General features: G+C 45.7%; 1 long non-coding RNA gene across 1 annotated transcript in view; it reads right to left on the reverse strand.

Annotated features, from left to right (window-relative positions):
• Nucleotides 1-1,684: 1,684 nt before the first annotated feature.
• The window catches only part of LOC121202432 (uncharacterized), a 29,750-nt gene continuing 8,329 nt past the window's right edge, over nucleotides 1,685-23,105 (reverse strand). The window contains exon 2 of the long non-coding RNA XR_005898019.2: nucleotides 1,685-4,901. This is a non-coding gene — a long non-coding RNA (uncharacterized LOC121202432). The remainder of the gene's footprint in view (nucleotides 4,902-23,105) is intronic.

Raw genomic sequence — 23,105 nt, forward strand, 5'->3', positions numbered from 1 at the left:
AATAACTTGAGCAAAGTGGTGATGTTTTATTTACGTTTTTGGCTTCTACTGCAGAGCCGCTTTTGTGCTTTGACCTTGTCAAGGAATTCATGCTTGAATGTCCTTGAAGGAAATGACGATACGCCCCAGTGAAATACACACGGAGAAGAGTGGTTGATTTCTGTTTCTAAAGTTTTCCCACTTCTTTCTGTGCGCCACACTAGTAGCCTTAAAGGTGCCCAAAGCGTGTCGCTTGATTTGCAAATGAGACCTGAACCCCACGCCTGTTTGCTGACGCACATATGATGTCACAGGAGTCCCTGGTCATGGCGTCCATCTTGGCCTGGCAACGGTGACCTGATGAACTCTGATTGAATGCAGCGATAGTGGAGGCTCGGAAGTAGTTACATTTCAAATGGACCAATGGATAAATACCAATAGTATGAGAATCAGACAAAGCGTTTGGGTATACGATATAAGGCATAAAGTGAGAAAGCACATTTTACCTCAGTTAAACATACTTGAAACCATTAACCATAGACTCATTGTCTGAAAAGTGGATTTTGCATAACAGGGCCCTTTGAGCTCCTGTCTCAACCTGTAAACCATTGCTGTTGCTGTTTTCTCCATATGTTCAGTGGCGTCTTCTAGTGTTTCAAGGTCTCGGGCAAGATTTAGATTGTGTCTATTTCCTGGTCTTTGTACGACTGTGCTCAGTAATGCTGTAATTGTGTCTCAGCCTCAGCTTATATAAAGAACAAGTCCTCGCGCAAACTGTTATTGATTTAGACAGTCAATGGTCATTGATTTGCTTTTCTTAGTTTGCCGTTTTTATTCTTGTGGGAAAGGTTAGCGGAGCTGATAGAGGGATAAACTGACAAACGCTCCTAAGTTCCTCTTAATGCGTCCCATTCTCTGTGAGGAACATCGCGCCGGTTTCAAGTGCCATTGTCCACATGAGCAAGAAAATTGGGCCAATGCATTCATTCATAGGTAGACAGATCAATAAGACAGCTTCCAAAACAAACCAGTGGAGAGGGTCTTTTATTCCCCTTGAGTGGGGCCTATTCACCAAGGTCCCTTCTCCATGGAGCGTTGTAGAGCTCTGCTTCAGGAAAGGGAGCAAAGACTCCCCCGCCCCTCGTCCACAACACAACCACAAGAACTGAGAGGCTTCTGGAGGGGTGACTCCATAATAATGTACTTTGTGTCTGACACAGAATGGTGACCCCGCCCTCACGTCGATTGTGGGAAGAAGCAGTCGTACTTCATGACTGACCAGACCTTGTAAAGTAAAAGAAGAGAGCGCTTTGCTTTGCTTGAACTCCTTTGACCTGTTTTTAAGTTTTATTTTATTTACGAGGGATCCTCCAAATTATGACGAAGCTGAGGAAAAACAGAGAAGGTTATCTTCCGTCTGAATTAAGAGGCAATTACAGATTGGTTGACTGAGGTCAGCGCAAGCCAATAATACTTGGAATTATCATCTTCCCATTACCATGGCAACCAATGAAAAGGTGTGGTGATACAAATCATTTAGGTGTCTTTAGATGCAGGAAGCAAGCTGGGTTGTAAAAACTGTGCACAAAAGAAATGATGGTTTAGAATTGTAATCCTTTACTATTATTGTTTGTTATTATCACAAGCAAAAAAAAAAAAAACACATGGCAGGACTCAATTGCAAAAAATGCAGTAAAGACTTACCAAGGTTGCAAAAAGACCTTTTATTAATTCCTGAACAGTAAAGAACAAAAACAACATTTACAAACATGTAGAGGCCAATTTATTTAAGCACTCGACATTCGCCCTCACGTGTTTTGGATTAATTGTAAACAATGTCTTATTTTAATGTGACTCCCTTTAATCTCCCTTAAATGTGCAGCATTTGGAGGAACAAAACCGTGAAAAATGCTGGAGAGTAAAAAAAATTTCAGCGCTAAGCGAGTCGCCATGCAAAGTACATTTTAAATGTCTTCATGGTTCAAATTTGAGGTCCACTGCCTCGTGTTAGAAATATGAAACGGATGACTACCCGCACGGTAATCACCACTGCTCTTACATTAATTCTTCTCCAGATGAACATTGTTCCTTTGGGGTTTCCATGCTTCATTGTTTTAGGCCCTTTAATTAGCAGCTTCTTGATGGACAGTATAGCGCGCACACACAGCTATAGTGCAACTCATTCAAGTGTGTGGGAGCGTCTAGCCACATATTTAGTGAGTAGATTAATTGCTTTTTGTACATATCTATTACATATTAGAAATATAGAGGGATTTTCATATAAAAAAGGAATATAATTATTACTGAGAATTAAATCCTCACCTCAACATATATAATTATTATTTTTGTTCTATATCCTCCATATAGATTCTGTGATTGAGCTGTTTAATAAATGTTATGTCTCGCTCACATTTTGAACAACAAACTCAGAGGAGGCCTTCAGACATTTTGAAGAATTCACATGAATGACTAAATCAATGATATTTATTTCCTTTCTCCTGGTGAAGCTCCTACTGTAAATGCCTGCTCAACAACAACAACCAACAGAGTAGACTGCCCCCTAGTGCCACCACATGGGTGTGGCAGTGGCTGGAGGGGGGAGGGGGAGAGCCTGCTGCCTTTGAGCATTAGCTGAGTGCCAGTTTCCTCCGTGCCTTCCAATCAGAGAGCACCTTGGTAACGCCTCCGTGCATCCACTGGAACTAGGTGGCGAATGCAAATGCTCCAAGATCAAGGTTTCTCCTTGGCAGTGGTGCAGCACTTGTTTCTCTCCTTTCATGTCCGAATGATGATGGTGATAATAAGAGGGGAGGACAGGCCTCAGATTGAGCCAAAGGAGGAATGAGCATCGACGGGATCTTTGATATGGAATGCTGCATCACATGATATTAGTGTCATTCATGCGGCAGTTTGATTGGCAGTTTATTAGAAAAATTGTGCGAAGAGCACCATTGTCTTCATCCATTTTTCATTTTTTGAATTGCTGACACTTTGATGCACTTTGGTGAATGTGGTGCTCAAACTAGGACAAAGGAGCTGCAGTTCCGTCTCTGGGATTTCTCCTTATTGTTCTAAAGAAAGTATAAATACTCTAACAAACATATTTGTGTAATTGCTTCCTCTGCGGTTTAGGCTCTAGCAAATGCACTTATATAAGCACACATGGATGTGCATGAATGCAAACACACACAGGCTTTTGCAACTTGCACCATTTGGCTTCAGGAATCCTGTTGTTCTGCGTGCCTTCGGTTCAGCAGACCTAATTTTCAGTGTTATATTTCATTAGGCTGATGATGCACGCTGCATTCAGGGAACACTTCAACCTCCAGGTCCTCCCACATGTGGCTGCACTGCCAGCCTATGTCCCTAATTAAGACAATGTAAGTCTGCGCTGCTTTCAGGAAATGTAAAACTGATTGGTATGAAGATGGCAAATTGTGAAAATTATTCCAGCTAACAGCAGACATTTATTTTAAATATGATGAGTCCTTGGAGAGATGACTGTTCATTATATTAATATAAACAAAGGGCAGTGATATTTGTTGAAGGGAATTAAAATCATGAAAATGCATGTAAAAATTTTAAAATCACACCTAAACACAAAGTGTTTTGCATGTTTCTTAAAGTACATTCATCAAATTATTCACAGCACGTTACACTTTTCACAAATCTGCTTACAAGGAATCTCTATACTTTATATATGTAGAGGGAGATTTGTTAAACCCCTAATTTGCAGTTAATTCACCATTTTATGCTGTTTGTGCATGAGAAGGTCACACGTTGACACTCTGTTGCTTCAGGTGACCTCTGACCTCTGCCTGTGCCCCGCTGGTCACAGGTCCCTTCGGAGTGGTCCCGAGGGAAGCCGGTTCCCTGGACGCCGGCCCACGGCCTCTCCCAGAACACGTAGTGTAGCTTCAGTCTATTCGACTACACTGTGAACGTACGAAGAGTGAAAGCTGTTTGTGCCTGAGACATGGCATACATATTTATGCCTTATATGCATCAAGAGTGGATGTTTTTGCAAAAGATGTTTGCAAAATTTTGTGTGTGTGTGTGTGTGTGTGTGTGTGTGTGTGTGTGTGTGTGTGTGTGTGTGTGTGTGTGTGTGTGTGTGTGTGTGTGTGTGTGTGTCTATGAGCACTTCCAGCTCCATATACACTCGGCAGACATACCTATAGGGAAAAACATTTTTTTTGGCCCAGAAATATTTCACTAAAGAATATGACAAGGAAGCAGCTATAGAAAAATGTGGCACACTTTCATCATTATCAATTTTCGTTCTAATGAAAGACTGAGCATTATGTATCACTTTTAGCACATTAGGGAAGAATATAACATAAAAATGCTCAATTCCTTTTGAAGATATTTCTTTTATTCTTCCTACAAAAAGACTATTACCTGCTATGGGGAATGCATATTAAGCTAGAAAAGAAACTATCATTCACCGTCCAACATGCAAAGCTGTAAATTACGGCATTATCTCTGCTGGCACAGGCCGGGGAGAAGTGGAGGAGGAAAGAAGGGTTGAGGTGGAGGCAATGGAGGGTTGTTAGAAACGGAGCAGAAGGGGCAGAAGCCTGCACAAACACAGACTCTTCAGCCTGAAGTCATTGATTACGATTGGGCCTTATCGACGAGGGCCTGGCAGATTCATTCCCAACATGGAGGGAGTGCTCTGCTGTTTCCAGCCACATCCATCAGTGCCAGCTGTGGTTCTGTGTGGCCCGAGTCTTGGGCAGAAGCTGGGAGCGGAGTGTGTGTGCGTGTGTGTGTGTGTGTGTGTGTGTGTGTGTGTGTGGCATTCGGCGTCGCCCGGCATCCCGAGGTGCAACCGGAGCCCTAGTCCTCGGCAAGTCATCAGCGGAGGTGAAAAGCACCGTCACAGAGATGAAAGAGGGGCTTCCCCCCCGTCCTCTGATCTGTGAGGGAAAAATGAAAAAGACAGACGAAGATGAGCAGAGAGCGAGGCCGAGGAGGAGAGCGAGAGAGTTTAGAGCGTAAAATCGCTCGCACTGTATTTCATGTCAATATGTCTCACATTTGAAATCCTTATTATAGATTGGGTGTGGAAAAAGGGATGTGCTTTCATTGTTCAGGGACATGTCCCCTCACACACTCACTCACACTCACTCACACACACACACGCACACACACCACTCCCCTCGCCCGGGCGCCTGTGCCACACCACCCACCCCTGTCGTTCTGCACGATGTAACCTAGCAACTGTTTAATTAAAATAGCATCAGCAAGGATAGAGGCTTTTTCCCCCTCCCTCGCCAGGATTTCTTCCAATCTCGCTGCTTTTCAGCACACCATGAATCAAAACTGACACCATGTCTGCCACTGTATTGTACCTCTCACATCTTCTTCTTTGTTTTTTTTTTTTTTTTGCATTTGGTTATTTCGACAAATCCCGCAGCCTGCATCGCTGACACCTGATTGGTGGGACACACCTGATGTCGCATGGCATATCCGGCGTGCTGACACTATATCTGTCCTTTAACTGGCCAAAGATTTAATGCAGCACATTATTATGCCACAGAGTTGTACAAACAAGGCCATCACCTCTCTGTCCTTCAGAGGAGTCTATCAGGAATAATAGAATGCCTCCTCTTCAAGCCCTTCTCCTCCTCCTCCTCTCCTCTGGCTCTTCTTCCTTCTCACCCCCCCCCCCCCCCGCGCCTCCTTTTCTCTTTGTATGCCAAATCACAGCACCCTCTGTTTCGACCTAAAAAGAGGCGCCTCTTACCATGCTCTACATGTGTGCCAGGCTCGGGCAATGCCGAGCAATTAGAGGAAATGTGAAGCAGCTCCACATGTCAGCGTACGTTGGACTCACTGTCACTCAAACCGCATCCATGACTCCTCTACCCCGAGAAACAAACAATGGAGCAATATTCTGGTTCAGGACTGTCAAAACAGAAGGCCCGATCCCCGTTCCCGCTCCGCTCTCTTCCTGCGTCGTCTTCTGTTGCGAGCTTTCTGCAGCTAATGGATGCCCTGATGTGTCACGGAGCAGTGAAGTTACCCGTCCTTGATTTTTACTGGGTGTAACATCCTGTGTGCTGTAGTGCAGGTGCAGCGTCAGGATCCACGTTGCTCTTTCTGTCGATGGGAGGGCCTCTCATTATTCAAAAAGAAACGGCTTTAACGATCCTTGACGCAGAGCTGACCTCTGCTTCAGGTACGTTCCTGCCTGGCACCAAAGTGACAGAATATTTCTGCCTGTTATCTCCCCTCTCACACAGTCTCACACACAGGTTTCCCATTTCCACAGAAGTGCAAAACCGCAATGTAGGTGTAAATGTAAAATAAAGTCAAATGTATATAATGCAAGGGGGAAAGACATAATTTACAGTAGTAATGGAGAAATCCCTTTTAAACTTATATGAGTTGTGGCTCTGGACCATTTAATAATGTCAGTTCAAAATGGCTCAATGGACAGAAATCCTTTTCAGCAGGGCTGGAGGTCAATCTGAGTGATTTTGTCATTATTGGTCAGATTTTAAAAAGTAAAAAAATATATTGTTTATTAATAATATTTTATAAATCTTTAAATGTAAAGATGACTTTATAATAAATAATCGCTTCATTTTAAATAGACAAACTACTGTAATCGCAAATGTACATGTAATGATTCTTCCCACAAGGAAAACAAAACAATTATTCTGATAAAATTATACATATTAATAATTGTAACACTTCAAGGTCAGATGTAAAATGCTCCCTCATTTTTGTTAATGTACATATGGAATATGCACGTCTGAGATTAATGCAGTGATTGTCTGAATGTAGCATTGCCTATAGCCCATTTAGCCTATGTAAATGTGTGCGAGCGTGTGTGTTCACACAGCGATTTGCATAATGGCACATGATTTTGACAGGCGGGACGAAACAGAGGGACCTCTTGACATTTTTATAATGGCACTTTACAGGATGGACAAGGTTGGGGGGGGGGGGGGGGAGTGTGGGATAGATTGGACCGGTGGAACAAAATATTGGTGCTCGGGTGTGTACGGCGACCGCGGAGCCAGACAGTGACCCGAGCTACGTTATGCAACACGCTGTTTCCACCAGACTAGAGCAGAGCAGAACTTCCCATACGACGATGCCTTCAGGATCCGGGGCTTCTGTTAAAAATGCAGCTCGTACGTAATATTACGCCATCAAACCTACATTTTTCGCATTGTTGCAAACAATCACATCTTGAGAAGCAGCTTAATATTATATATTAGCTGACTGATGGGTGAAAGTGGAGCATATTTTATTAGTGTATTACATTTTTACTGGGTCACGTCCTCTGAGATGTTCACACTGATGCGCTGGAAAATAATTAAAATTCTTCAGAGATGACAGTTTCAAATTTCAGGGGAAGTAGTCATTCAAGCACAGGACACGCGCTCACAGCAGTTAGCCTAATTTATTGAGGAAATATTATTTCTATATGTTGCCGTGAAGCCTTTTACAGCAACCGCCACTCTCCTCCTGGGTTGCATCAGTCAAATTGGATCTGGCGAACATGTCCCCTGTCAATACCGATGAAAGTGATAGAGTCCCAAATCCCAGAATGGGGGCATGTACGGACGACACAGAGGCCTGTGGGAGAGGCCACCAGCAAATTAAAAGGTCACAGACTTTGATGGCTCTCCCTCTGCCCCGACACACGCCCCCGTGTCGTCTCTGAGTGACACGTGCAACAATGCAAACAGCTCAGACAATGCTGCAGCCTAGGGCCATATGCTACGCCTGCAGCCGTCCACAAGTCCCCCGTCCATTCATCCGTGGGAACGCGGGGTAGACGGAGAGGGCCGTCTGGGGCTGAGACGCTTAGCGGGTCTCAAAGGATCGTTTTTTTTTGTCATACAGTCTGGAATGTGACGGACGCAGGAGCAGCGAAAATGATGTAGCCGTTTGCGAGGAAGCAACTCAGACAGGTTTGTTTCTGCCGCACAGTGATTGGGACGTGAGCGCTGCAGTTTAGAACGCATGCATTATTAAATACACAATCGCTGCACGTTCGGGCTGCTCTACAGCAGCCTCCGTGTATTTTTAACTGTGCTTTGAAGCTGGAAGGCGTACAGCATTATCACAGAGCGGAGTTGGCCCCAGCTCCAGGTAATTCTATGACAAATCATCTGCGTCTGTGGGTTGGTGCACTCTTGAGCCCCTATTTTTAAACCCAGTGGCACATCCGTCTCACTCTCCGCCTCGAATCCCTGTCACCCTGACATGCATGCTCACTCTCACATGCACGTAGACACCTCGTTAAAATGCATAAACCTGCACACACGCACGCAAGCACGCACGCACACACACACACACACACACACACACACACACCCCTGCCACATGCATTAATTAGCACGCTGGTAACAAGCTAGCCTCTCTATTCACACCCTGAGCCTCTTTCATTAGCATGACAGTGGCTAGCAGCGGCCAGGGGCCCATAGGCTGCAAGGGTCTCTCCTCAGGGCCCCTGATTAAAGGGAGGACTCCTAGGACGCAAAGCTCTCCGTTCCTTTCATCATTGCACCCATGCGGCGTCTCTCGGATGATCCCTGGACCGCAAACTGTCAAGTATACCTGTTTCTATGGGCACGACCCCCTTTCCATCTCTTTGACTCCCTTCTCCATCTCTCCACACTCCGCCCTTCCCTGACTCCCTCTGACCCACTCCAATGTACTTTCTCCCATCTCAATCTAATTGTCACCTCCTATCCTTCTACAGAAGACCCTTATAGGCTTCTTTCCTCCAGTATAGATTCTCTTTGCACATGGATGCAGATCACACAGTCGTATTATTTTAGGTGGGCTCCTACCTTCACAATGGCAGACCCAGGTGACCCAGAGAAGGCTGCCTGTTTTATCAAGGCTTCTCCTTGTGTGTTATTCCTATAGAAACTACCTTTCTTCTTCTAAGTGGCGAGGCATCCAAACACTACTCCCGGTTTACAGGGTGGCTATCATCTCCAAGCCTCCCTCATCAGGGTCTCCCTCTGCCCAGCCCAGATTTCAAGGCAAAACGTCTCATTAGCAGTGGTCCTTGGAAGAGGGGCACTCAATTTCAAATTCAGTTACACATTCCCTTTGAATGGAACTAGGAGGCAAAGGAGGCGAGAGAGGGAGTGGAAGGAGAGATAGAAGGCATGGGAGACGGTCTCAGCCGAAGGCTGAGGCCTTGGACCCAGAGGGAGGGTGAGCAGAGAGGGGAATAAGGTCTGCTGAGGCAGCCATAATCTCATGCCATCATTACCTCTATGTGCTGGAGATTTATGCTAATGCCATTTCAGGGAAGAAGTGTTGGACAAAACAGGTGGAGGGGGTCAAAAGGAAGCTGTGTAGCTGCTTCGCCATGGTGCAGGTCTGATTTTTACAGGTCTGACACTGAGCAGGCATGTCAGTGTCTGGTTTTCAATTTGTATTAGAGTCCTTTAATTTAACGTCCACCTCAACTCGCAGAAGAGCGTGACTCCTTGAGTTAGACCTTGTTTGTAATGTTATTAGGAGCAGGTGTGCTGGGCTCTGGTCAGGACTCTCTGATGTCTCAGAAGCACTGTGTGGCAGCACGCGTCGCCTAAGCTGACTTGTGACATCCGTTTCATGAATCCCATGACACTGCACTTCTCAAGTCAGTCAAGGCTCCATCGTTGCTCCGCACCAGCTCCAGACAGAGGTGAAAATCAGATTTGGTTCAGCCGGTGATCCTCTCCTCCTCCCCTGCAGAGCTGAGCGCTCGGGTGGACGTCTTGCTAAGCTCTCGGCTGGACCGCGGCTGCTCGGAGCCGAGTGGTGTAAGATTCCCGATCTGGACCCCGTGCGGCGCCCGGACAGCCTCCTGGAGTTCAGGAATTCTGGCCTGAGAACGTTGCAGCCACATCCAGCAATGTCACTCACTAATGATGGCTGCACGGCAGCGGCTGCGTGCAGCAGGGGGCGAGCTGACTTCCTCCTAACGAGCAACTGTCTCACAGAGAGACAGGTCAGAGGTGTGAGGACCAGGCAGATATCGCAACGTAACGCATCACATACAGAGGGAAGAAAATGTCATCGTCTGTCCTTCCTGCCAGAACAGAACTAATAATTAGGAATAGTTGACGTTACTAGCAGCAGGCAGGGGTCATGGCTTCCTGCAGGGTTTGGGGGTTAATGGCCAACATGCAACGGCGAGGCCGCAGCACGGTAATGTGGGAATTGATCTGCGCCGACCTTTGGAGATTCTGCACCCTGACCTATCGATCATTACACCTATTGATCTGCCTTTCTGCTGTGTTCTGTTACAGGCGCCGACATCAGAGGTGAGATCAGCATTTGAGGCCCGCGCCCCGGTGAGACGAAAGGGGGCGGATGGACACTTATCACCCCGACCACCTGTCACTGCTCGTGTCTTTCTCCACAACCTCATCAGAGGTCCTGATAGACACAGCGGGGGGTCGGGCCGCGGCGATAATAAAGCGGTTGAAAGGATAAAGACACACGCAGCTCTCACGACAGCATGTGAGGAGCGATTGGTAATATTCCATTAATGCAGCTCCACTTTGTAATCTGGCCAAAGAACGTTTACATAAAAATAACTTGAGTTTCTTCGACAAAACTCGCTTCAAATGTTTATTTTATCTATGATTTCTACACACCTGCTACATAAAACCATTCTATGCTTTACACAGAGCCTACGAGCACTGAGTGGCCGCTCTGCACATTTTTAATCAAGCCAGGACATCTGACTTCATTTTTAGTATGTACTCAATATATTCTTAGACATCCAAAGACATTTAGCTTCGAAGTGCTGCCAATCAAGCCGAGGCTGTGCATTAAGCCAATGATTTGTCTCTCAGGCAGGAGTGTGTTCAGCACCTTCAGACACCGATACAAATTTGTGAAAGTGTGCATACTTTAATATGATGACTGTCAAATGTCGATTTCTCCCTCCTTGAGCCAGCTCTCATCGCTGCAAATTGAACCGTGCCGCGCGGAGACGGAGTGCAGAAGGGGCTGCACGCAAATGGTGAGAGCGAGGGGGGAAACTGTTGAAAATGCACCAGGCAGCCGGCGTCTGTTATCAATACAGGAGGCTGAGCGCTCGTGCCCCGCGGCACACTGCAGGGGCCAAAACGTTCCTCCACAGCCGTGCAGGCGGCTGAGAGACTGCAGGCATACATGGGATTACATCCTGGGCTATTGCCCTAGGCAGTCACCGGGAGAGGTCCTCACACGTACAGTAACGCTGCCTGGATGCGCGGCAGAGCAGCAGCGCGGTGCAGCGTGGCGCACGCTCAAACACAGACAGAGCGCAAAACGGTCGGCTCGCTTTACTGTGGGGCTTGTTCTTCACAAATGCTAAGATGTGTCTGGAGGAAGCAGCCAGTGCTTCTGCTTTCTTTCAGTCATTGATAAAAAAAAAAAAACGTAATGTTTCTATCCAGTCAGAGTAAACGACAAGTGTCAGTGTCAATACTCATCACCTCAGCGCTACCTCCACTCACACGCATGCACACAGCAGCTTCTCTGTATTTTGCCTAGTACCTTCTTATTGGAATTGTGCAGTAGGGCCCATTTGCAAGCTCACTGACTAAGTCCTGGAAGGTCACTTCAGCACCGTGCGCCATCTCTTTAAAGCTAGAAGAGGGAAGTCCAGGAGCCACCGTTCAACGTCTAGCTCTTCAGTTTAGCTTGAAGCCAAAGTGCTGTTGTATATTTAAAATATGAAGCCTAATCATCACACAAGCGCCCGTTCCCAGAAGACCGTGGGATTAATCGCCAATGTAAAGTTTAAGTTCTGCGGCTGTGATTTCAGGTGCGACTCAGTATCGCACGCTGGTTGAAATGAATCCCTCCTCAGCTTCCGTTATGCTTCACCTTGCACGTTTTGATGTGTTCTCGTCGCAGCTCAAAGAGAAGCATAAAAAAAGTGTCAGAAACATTTCTCCTCCTCCTTCAACCCTTGCGCCCATTAACAGTTAGTGCTCGGAGTAATTGTGATTTGAATGTAACCCCAAATCTGGTTAATGAGAGCAGTGATCCACGAAGGGAGCACAGGTAAAGTGCTTTTAACGAGAGGGCCCTTATTTTACCAGCCGGAGAGGAGCAGAGAGGAACGGAGCTGCTATTTCACATTCAGCTTCAAAGCAGCGCTTCAAATTGTGTCGACGAGACTTCATTTCCTCTTATCTGCCAGTGTATAGGTCCTCCAGAGTGAGAGTGCACAGAGCAGAAATGTGAGGGAATGATGGCTGGAGATGTATAGCGCACGCAGCGCCGGCGAGAGACGGAAGGACTCAAATTAGCTGAATACGAGCAGGAGAAATGGAGGAAGTTGTTAGACATTACAGCCGCGCGCTCAGGAGTGTGGGCTTTATAGTTATGTCCTCCTCCAGACGGGCCTTGAAAGATGTTTCATAGCGAGGGAAGGTCCGCGCCGCTCATCTCCCATGGTCGCTGGTGCAGACGCATCGGCTCGGGCCTCTGCTTTGAATGTCCTCCTAAGAAACACCTTGAAACACCCGGTGTATTCAGCAAATATTGTGAGTTAGAAACACAGAGGTTTGAAAAAATGCCACATTAAAGCACAGAATGCTTTAAAAAGGCTCCCTTCCTAAGCACACACATGGAGTTTCATGAATTCTTTGGTTAATTTTGTATAATTAGAATTTTGGAGCTTATTTGCTTTTACAGTATTTTACTTTTTGAGCCCAGTAATGTTTCTTAATGCAGAATCAAACTTGAAATTCTCTCTCAGGCGTTAATGCAATATTTGTCTAAAATGGCAAATATCTATCTTAACATATCAAATAAATTGAGTGTAGTCATGTGAAATCATATGCGCTGCATGGATTCTAGACAGCAATGACTGAGATATTAAACTGGATTGGGCTTAAAAAGTTGAGATGGGGCAGAATAAAGTTACATCATCAAGAACAGGCCTCCTGTTGTGATTTTCTTGTGATGCACTAATACGTCTGATGTTTCCAGGTGTTTCCAGTGTGTTTGAACTGAAGGAAATCACTGAACTGATTTAGAAAATAGTTTGTAATAATAATAATAATAATAATAATAATAATAATAATAATAATAATAATAATAATAATAATAATAATAATAATAATAATAATAATTCACTCTGGCTGCTTGTGTTATTGGTATAATAGTGAATTACAATTAGAATTGTTAGTGTTGCAGTAGAGTTTATAAACATCTGCATCATAACATTACTCAGCAGCACATTCACTATTTACTATTTATCTCTTTAATACTAACAGAACAACTTGCTGCAGTCTTTGCGTAGTGCAGAAGAAGGTGGAAACATTCAGTGATAGAGTTTTAGTAATGGCCAGAGAATTTCATGCGAATACACTCAAGCTGTCAACATCAAGCTGTGTGTGTGCAAGGAAGGGTGAGAGAGACAGAGAGAGAGAGAGAGAGAGAGACATAGAGAGAGTGTGCGTTTATGTCCATATTTGAAAATGTGCTTCAGAACATTTTTGTGTTTCTGACTTCAGAAAAGGAAATAAACTGGAACAATCTAGGCACTGAGGACTATGCTGTTGGCAATGCACATATAAAAATATATATTTTGGCAGTAACATCTCCTGGTGTTCCATTACCCAGAGAAAGACATCCTACTGGGGGACTACAGCAAACTTGAATGCCCTCCCTCCGTACAACAAAGCATCTTGGACTAGAGAAATACTGCGGGAAACCTTTGAGGTTGGATTGAATGAATGAAAAAAGAGAAAATGTCACCAATTCCGTCTTCGAAGATTTCAGATAGCGAGTCTGACAATGAAAGTACATCAAAGGGAAATGCAGACCCCACAGTCTTCAAAAGGCACCGTGAGCAGCACATTCAGGGTTATTAAATAGATGAATATTGACAGGGTTTTTTCCTATTTGAGGTGAACAGCACATCAGCTATCTGCACAGATCCAACAGGACCAGGGAGATGGCAGCACAAACCAGGCTCCCTCCACCTCCCAGTCGTTCTCAGCAGCCTTAATTGACAGGCTAAACCCTACAATGGCTCTTTTTTCCTCCGTCTCCATACGTGCGGCTGAGTTCGCCCGCTGGACCGAGCTGCTCCTGAGCCAATCAGGGGAGGTTTTGTTTGCTGAACTCTGATATGTCCTTCAGCACTTTGGCCCCATTCATCTCACCAAACAATCCCCCTAAGAATTTAACTGGTGGGCAAACACACAGCACATGGGTAATGATGGGGGCACCTTGGCTGCCTGTGTGAATATTTACCCTGTCATCAAAGAGGGGGCATGCATATAAATCTGCGCCTGCACTCCCAAGTTCAGGTTCAGGCCGTTGGAGCGCAGCAGGTGAGGAGAGAAGTGAATAGTCCTCAGATACGCAGCCTATGGAACGTGATGGAGCCCTAAACCTATGGAATATGAGAGGAAATTAGCTTGCTTTGTAGCTCCGGATGCACGCAGGGGTTGTTTAAAATGTCAGATCTATGAATAAATACATTTCAAAACCAAATGACATCCTCCCACGCGTCACAGCTACTCGACGAGAGGTTTGTGAAAACGCCGTAGCGCATCCAAAATGCCGGGACTCCGCTTTTTCCTCAAATCTGATGGTGCCGTGCCCTCGCGCCACAGTAAAATTGGAGCGAAGTTTGGTTTCGGAGTTTTCGTAGAAAGTTGCGACCTCTCCCGCAAGGTTCTGTTCCGATGTTAAACGCTTGATAAAACATTCCAATTCTGCTGTTCGGCGCCAGATAAACTCAATTCAGGCAGGGGAAAAACTTAAACAGAGAGAAGCAGGAAAACAGCGGCAACCAGTCAGATGCAATGTTTGTCTGTGATTTGGACGAGTGGAGAGGTTCTGTCAGACTGGGTTCTCTGGATCATGTGCTACTGGTGCTGTTACTTATAATGAGATGGACAGACATTTTTATTGAAGCTTAGAAGCTAGCATGGTCTATTGGATCAAAACCAATCAAGCTTCACCACTGCCCTTCGTGTGTCAAATTGTTAACTTTTAACCTCTGTCATAATCGCATTGTAGCTCTATCCACAATCAGTAGTCACTAATCACTAATCACAGTCTAGTTTTTTGACTTAATCCCTCTTCAGCTTGTGTGTAAATGGTGGTAAAACCATTGTAAAGCAGAGCTTGATACAAAAGAGAACAATGGAAAATGTCAATGTTGCGATGCAGTGACTCTTTAAATTCTAAAAACAAAATGGCCGCCATACGTCTTCATACATGCAAGCTCCCTTCAGGAGACTGTTTCTCCCTGAGGACCCTCTGCTCACCCTGGCTTTATTGTGTGTGTGTGTGTGTGTGTGTGTGTGTGTGTGTGTGTGTGTGTGTGTGTGTGTGTGTGTGTGTGTGTGTGTGTGTGTGTGTGTGTGTGTGTGTGTGTGTGTGTGCGTGTGCGTGTGCCTGTGTGTGTGTGTGTGCGTGTGCCACGTGTTTCTCTGCCATCATCTCTTAACCTGGCGTGCCCGCGTCTCGCTCTTTCTCTCTGATCAACAAAGCACTAGTCACACATTAGTGTACACATTAGTGATTCAAAAGCAGATTTTTCCTGAAAACCTGTCAGAGACCCCGAAGAAACGAGCAGGCTACCGTTAAACAAAGACTGACCTTATTATGAGCAGGAACGCGGGTGAGATTTCTGGCATGTAGACAGAGAAAAAGGTGATAATGGGGGAATGATATGTTTTATTTATTCATTTTGCTGATGTCTATTTATTATTCAATAGCGCGGTGTGTTCGCTTCAAATGACATCCTGGGACTACAAGAGGCAAAATGTAAATGCACGTCAGCTTAGTGGGGAAAGGTGTGAGGAAGATGGGCAGCGTGTTCACGCTCAGAGATATCAGGCGGTGTCTGTGTGTGTAAACACGTGGCCCTTTTACCAACAAACACTCAACTTCAAACCCTACAGAAGTGTTTTGCTTTCACTTGACGATCAGTTCACAGCCATGTGAATCAGTAAATAAACTGCTCACCATCATTTTTCTTTTTTTTTTGTATTTAACTCACTTCATGTTTTTATTGTGAAATTAGCCCAAATTATGTAATACTTGTAAACTAACATCATTTGCACCGGTAACTCATCATTACTGAATTGATGAATAATTTCTTGAAAGTACATCTTATTATGTTTAATATACTATAGTATATATAGTCTGTATAAAAACCTGAGAATACAATTTATAGCCAACATGAAATATTTTGATATTTACACAAACCTATTAGAGTTTGTAGTCAATTACATCGCGCTCTCTCTCGCCCTCTCTCTCTCTCACTCACACACACACACACACACACACACACACACACACACACACACACACACACACACACACAGACAAAGCCCTTTGTACTGTCTTCCACACCAGCACTCCTCCAGGGGCCAATACTCTGCTCCAAAGCCCTTTAGAGGAGCAGCAAGCCGTAAAATGACCCCATGCTGTCCCCGCTCGCCTCGGCCCCGCCTGGTTACGCCCGTTTCTCAGGGACCCGCTGAGGGTCCAATACCCCTAGGCCTCCCTCTCACGCCACACTACCTCCCAGGGCCAAACGTTAACGGGGGCTCCTCGCCGCGGACAATGGAAGCCGGGAAACGTGGGAAAGAAATGTCACAAGGCTCTCTGACAACTAAAGTTCGACCCCCTGACCTGCAGGGCTGGTCCCACTGGGCTTCTTTATGTAAACACAGGGTGTCCAAACAAAAGCAAACCCTGTGTTAATCAGATTCATAACCTGTGTGAGACGATGTATAGAAGCTAAGGTGTGGAGGATTTGGAGAGGCAGCTGCTTATTAACTAGACTGAGGAATTTATTTATTTATATTTTTTGAAGTATGCTTTGCACTTTTCTTTTTTACAATTAAAACTATGATATGTTATAATTTAGGTCCATTATTCTTCGTAATTACCTAAGTGCACTAGTTAAAACCGACTATGGTCTTTCATGGGCTCATTAACAGGACAAAGACTGGACAAGCGTCGGCTGTTTGAACTCCCCATAGCCTTGTAAACAGTCCTGGTCATTTAACCTCTGACCTCTGAGCAGTGTCAAACCAGCCACTGCCTCCGTCCATATGGGAGATGCAGGTCAGACAGGGGTATGGTCAGCCACGCCGTGCCCTCCGAGGGGTGGGGACGTGGCTTTATTGAGCGCTGGTAAAGAAACAATTTGTCGTGGAGTGGGGGCTAATGAGGGATGAGTGACTGGACTCCAGACTGTTTTTCTCCAATCTAATCACAATCAGTTTGTGGTGGAACAGAAAAAGTACAATTATAGCAACTGGTATTAACACGTAGGAGTTTTCTTTTTTTTTTAGATTTGACCGTGACAGTGTTTAAGTGAAGCCTGATTTTCTCCTAAATAAAATAATAGTGTTATTTGTTACACAGTCAACGAAAACAGACTCCTGGTAAAATGAGGTAAGATGTCGTCAAGCACTTGAGCTCCCAATAAATCCGGCCTTGTGTCACTTCCTCTTCATGGGTCACATAATTATAGTGGCGGTCAGTGAGGCAGCTGGTCATCCCATTTACAAACAATGGGCCTGGACTGTTTGTTCAGTGCATTTGACAAGGTCCTGCTGATGACCTCCCTGGTGCGAGTGTCATTCAGACCACAGTGGTCACCAGAGGTCAGAGTTTGCAAACCGAGCAGAGTGACCTCGTTCCCAGGAGACTATTACCGATAGACTAGAGTGCGATTTAGTGGACACCATTAAGGACTCAGGCCAGACAAGTGAAGGATTAATGATCCTCAACATGATGAGCTGCTAAATCTGTTTTCGATAACTAAACAGACAAAACTAGTCAAACACGCAAAACAGCGACAGCAAAGTGAGTTCCTGTTAATGATCAATGCACGTCAGTAGAGCCTCACTCTTTTTTTACAGCTCAGGTTCAATGTCAATGTCAACGGGAACCTCCGCCGACCTTGATGCACCCAGATGTTTCGGCATCAGCAAATACGTTGCGCTTTAAAGCAGAGGATGAAAGAAGCCACACAGAAGTTCACACACATTTTCAGCCCAGCACCTGCCAACACGGAGCAGTGCGATAGAAGCATTTTGGCTGTAGAAGTGGGTAAAATATGCACATCAAGCCATTAACAATGCAGAACTGTGAGTGGGAAGCAATAATTAACTCTCTAGACAGGGTCTTTAGAGGGACAGTCTTTGAGGATTTCATTTTCCAGCAGTGATCCCAAGGTTAAGTATTCTGCATGGAAATAGGAGGTCCAGAGGTGCAGCATTCCCTGACCACAAGCTACGTTCAGGATTAGCATGCTAATATATGTTTTGTATTATATGTGACCATTTGCATGGTAGTCTTCGTATGAATTAGCCCCATGGGTTCCCTCCAAAAGAATCACAACGGCAGCTTCTTGCATATGAGCATACCGGTGCCTTTCCTGGGCGTGTCACAGCCTCCACCTCCTTCTCCCCCTCATCAGCATCATCATCATCAACATCATCATCGCCACCATGACCCCGTTCAATCCCCAAACCCGCACAACTGTACTATTTATACGAGTACAGATGAGATTCCGCATTGTCCCGCGTCTCCTTGTAACCCCCCATGATCATAAATCTGCCTGCATGCTCTGTGATCGTTTATGGGCACTTTACATGAAGATCACTCTCACAAACAACGCCCTTCAGCCAGTAATGAAAGCCAAGCATCAAAGTTGAAGATCAATGTCAGGTGACAAGATTGGTGACGGGGCCTGTTCGTATGTATATGACCACATATGTAAAGAGGCTCTCCAAGGGTTCTGGACAGGGAGCAATGTGAGATACAATGTGATCCATTACAGCGAGTGACATTTTTCTCTATTACACACTCAAATAATGGTACAGGAGCACATTTTTGAATTGACCTTCAGATCCAAAGGGCCATTAAAAACACAGACTGAATGACTGTCCAGGATCCATTTGACCTTGAAAATTGTTAGTTTGCATATTCATTATCAATTCAGCTCTTTTACATTTGGTCCAGTCAGCTTCACTGATGAAGACTCACTATTTTGTCTTCCTACAATTACAATTACCTTGAGCATTATTCTATTAGTAATATTTTGATTGTGAATTGTTTTTGGACGTGATTTCTTCAAACCTGCTCATGGTGAGAGAAATGCGCGTAGACCAGATTAGTTGAAATCAACTCCACAGGCATTCAGCCCGTAGCTGGTGTCAAGGGTTAAATGGCTGAGGTCAGACAGTGCTGAACCTCTGTCTAGGGACCTCTCAGACAATGAAAGGGTGTCGAGGGTTTGCTCTCATAATGGGCGATTGATTAGAAGAAGGACGACTGTCAAAGGGGTTGATTGGGAATTCTGCTATGCTTGTTTTATAAAAAGATGTGGAATAGCGTGAAATAAAACATCAAAACACAGGCTATGATTAAAACACTGAATCAATCAAAATACTATTATAATTAAACAACATAACACCTGCTTGTCAGAGTTTAGGTCACTGAATTTGGCCAAAATATTGTGTGGCTGTAAAATACTACATTTGTGGTCACGGTTACAGCACTTGGTTATGGTTAAGAAACAATCATGGCGGTATTAAAAAACAGAGCTGATTCAGTCACTAGAAGGAAAAATGTCAATATCATTATATCTTATCATTTGGTGCAGTTGCAGAACTTCTTCACCGAAGAGCACAAAAATAAATCTGTAAGTTGACTTAGTACCGCGCTACCTGTTCCTCCCTCTCAACCTGAATGCCTGGCTTTGGCCTCATGCTGGGACCAGACTTAGCCCTGACTGTGCCCAGGCAAGTACCAGCTCAGATCAGCACCCCACTTTCTAGCATGGGCCAGAGATTAAAACAGGTCTCCCCTTCGCCTACTTTCATCTAGGGCCAACTGTCCAGCCAAGCATACCCTATCCCTCCTCACCCCTGCCTCTTCCTCCTCCTGCCTCTGCTTTCTCTGGAAATAAAAAAATAAAATAAAAGAAGAAGAAGAAGAAGAAGAAGAAGAAGAAGAAGAAGAAGAAAACGGGAGGGGAAGGACATTGAGGGGTTGTGATGGTGAGCAAGAAAAGAAGCAGGGAGAGAAAGAGAAGCGCACATTGTACTTTTCAAATGGATGGGAAATGATTCGCTGGGATTTGCTGACAATTATACGGTGGGGTTTAATCAATTCGGACCATTCACAGCGTGGAGAGGTCTGATCCCCCAGTACAAAGGAACAGACCGTGGGAGGGCGGTACCTGAGAAAGCACCGGCCTGGTGTAAGTAACATGAGGCAACACTCCCCTCCCCACACATTGCACCGCAGCATATGGCCCCTCTCTGAACTTATTAGCTGGCGGATTAAGGCCAATCGCAGAGACCCAAGGGCCTGTGCCCCCCCCCTCCACACACACACACACACACACACACACCTCACATCACCCCCAGGAATAAAGTTGAGTGACAAGGGGCATTGTGTCGGGCACCTAGATCACCACACCCCTCACTTATTCTGTCATGCGGTGCAGTTTGATGAGGTTATTTGGTAGCAAAAACGGCATCTGACCATTAACCTCGCCGTCGCCGGCCACAGTGCATATATGCCCAGAAAACAACGCCAACGCATTCTACCCGAACGCCTCCCTTCAAACATGTGTACATCATATTATTTTATCAGATAAATTCCTCCTCTCCCCCACTTTGACCACCGTGGTAATACTACCTGCAAATTAGCAAGCTGCTCGGCTATGAAGTGGATTAAAAGCACCTGAATGTGAACACACAGATTAGCCCTGTAGATATAAAGTCTAATTAGCATCTCATTGCAACTCGACATGCAAGCTCGACATGAGTGCAGACACGCTGAGAGAAAAGGCTCCATTGGCCAGAGGTTGATTATAGGCCCATTATGCACACAGTACTTAGTGATGGGCTGAGAGTAGGAATTAAGAGCTTGATGGCTACTGCGAGGGGACCTGGGCTGAAGCACAGGGGTGTTAGCAGTCAACAGGGTCTTGGGTCTACAGGAGGCCGAGACTTGTGGACGGCTGTACAGTAGTCTGTGGCCTTCCACAGTATTCATAGGGGGAGATTTGACAAGACGGGAGCTCCCTATTTAAGCCCTCATTTGATCTGGCAAGCGGCAGGTGATCCTCCGCCTCTTTTTGTGTCGCACCGCAGGGGGTTCGCCGACCCCTCGTAACCTGCCTTACCTGGCGCCCTTCAGGACACCTCATTTAAAGAGGAAGAGGGAAGCTAATTCAGCGCTGGGTATCCGCCCATTGTGGATCTCCACCTGGCCACAGGGCTGCGGGGTCAGCTCCATACTGAGACGGCGGGGATGCTCGAGGCCTGCTTTGCTAATCCCCTCACACACTGTGATGTGTTTGAGGACCCAAAGGTCAGAAAAGAAGCAGAGAAGCCATCTCCTTGGTTTATTTAGACAGGATTAGAGGCTCAGCGGGGGTGGGTTTTAGGGAGTGAGGCCTCTCGCTTGGAGATCTTGGAGGCATTTCTGAGAAGAAGGCAGTCCAGCTTTGGTCCACTTCTCCCCTGAGCTCACCTGTGACCCACGATACCACCTGACAGAGGCAGCGCCGAGCCTCGACGCAGGCTGACAAGCGTGACGATGGGTTCAGAGTTGACAAAGTGCCAAACCGCCTATTATGGAAAAAACCTTTTCTTTATTTAACGTTCTCGCCAATGGGAGTGTTTGTTTGTTTGCGTTTAAGAAAAAAGTTCTCGTTAGGTGGGAGCCGCGCAGTTGATCTCTAATGAGAAGGGAAATCCTCCCTTCCTTCCCCCTGCAGGATGGTTCTCATCATGAAAAGCGCTCCCCACACCACCTTTGCTGACTTTCATGTGAGTCTCATCACTAGTGGTTGACTGACTACTCCCTAACTGTGTTTTTCAGAACCGATGATTAATGCTTTTCGCATACAAAGCAGAACACTCAGCTTCTCCCTACACTAACAATGATGCCACAGAGCTAAGATAATCACACAGGCGGCTGGTACCGGTAGAAATGGGCATCCTAATAGTCAAATGTTTTTCTCCTGCATCGCCACATACACCTACCTTTGCCCAATCAACACTTCTGCACTTTGCATCTCACTACGTCTGAATCTCTCTCACCTCCAGCAACACCCCACAGCCCGGCCCCACACATCCAAAGCTTTTGTAGCAGTGGAATTAGCCACAGTATGGGTGCGAAATAACTATTTTAAGAGCGAATATATCCAACACTAAAACAAGTGAATAAAAAGTACACCTAATTACCTTTGTTGCTAAAAATGATCATAAAAGTCAGGCAACACTTCATTAACGGTCGCGGCTAAATAAGAGAGCGTCCAGCCATTTAGCAGCCACTGAATAACCATAGCAATAAAACCTAGCAAAACGGCAACGCGAGGGCAACTGTTAGCATTTCAGATTAGCGCCGTGCAGAAGCTCAGGGTTCATTTGGCTGCATTTGCCTCCATTATCGAGTGAATGAGCAGCTTCGGCTGGCACGGCTCCATTCCTCTGCCGACTCTGTGGCCCTCCATCTCCGTCTGAGCCCACTCAAATCACGTTAGCCAGTCAAATCAGATTAGCTCCTCTTTAGCGTCAAACGTACTTTTAATTCAAAGCATCACTTCATCGCTCTAGACGTGCTGGCATGCCGGAGCCCGGGTTGTCAGTGTCTCCGCACTGAACCACATCCGGGGTCACACAGGTCAGGATGTGTGTGTGTGTGTGTGTGTGTGTGTGTGTGTGTGTGTGTGTGTGTGTGTGTGTGTGTGTGTGTGTGTGTGTGTGTGTGTGTGTGCGTGCGTGTGTGTGTGTGGCTGACAATTTGGCAGTCCTTCACTCTGACATGCGTGTTTGATGGTCCACGCGGCCCGTCAGCGGCTTCCATGACCCAGTGGGTTGAGTGTGTGACGACGGGCAGCTGCTTGTGTTTTGTCGAGGGTGGGCTGGTTGGGGCAGGGATGAGAGTGGGGTTAGAGCTGAGGACATGGGTCTGTCAGTCTCCCACCTGGTCGTTGGGCCTGAACAAAATGTTTACCCACCACCGGGGATCCATTTAGCGGCTGCACAGAACCCATAAATCACAAAAATTTCTGTGCATGAAAAATGAAAATTAACCCTTTTTCTCAATAAGGCATTAAAGTGACAGGTTTTATCCATATG

Source organism: Betta splendens, chromosome 9, assembly GCF_900634795.4.
Source record: "Betta splendens chromosome 9, fBetSpl5.4, whole genome shotgun sequence".
NCBI lineage: Eukaryota > Metazoa > Chordata > Actinopteri > Anabantiformes > Osphronemidae > Betta > Betta splendens.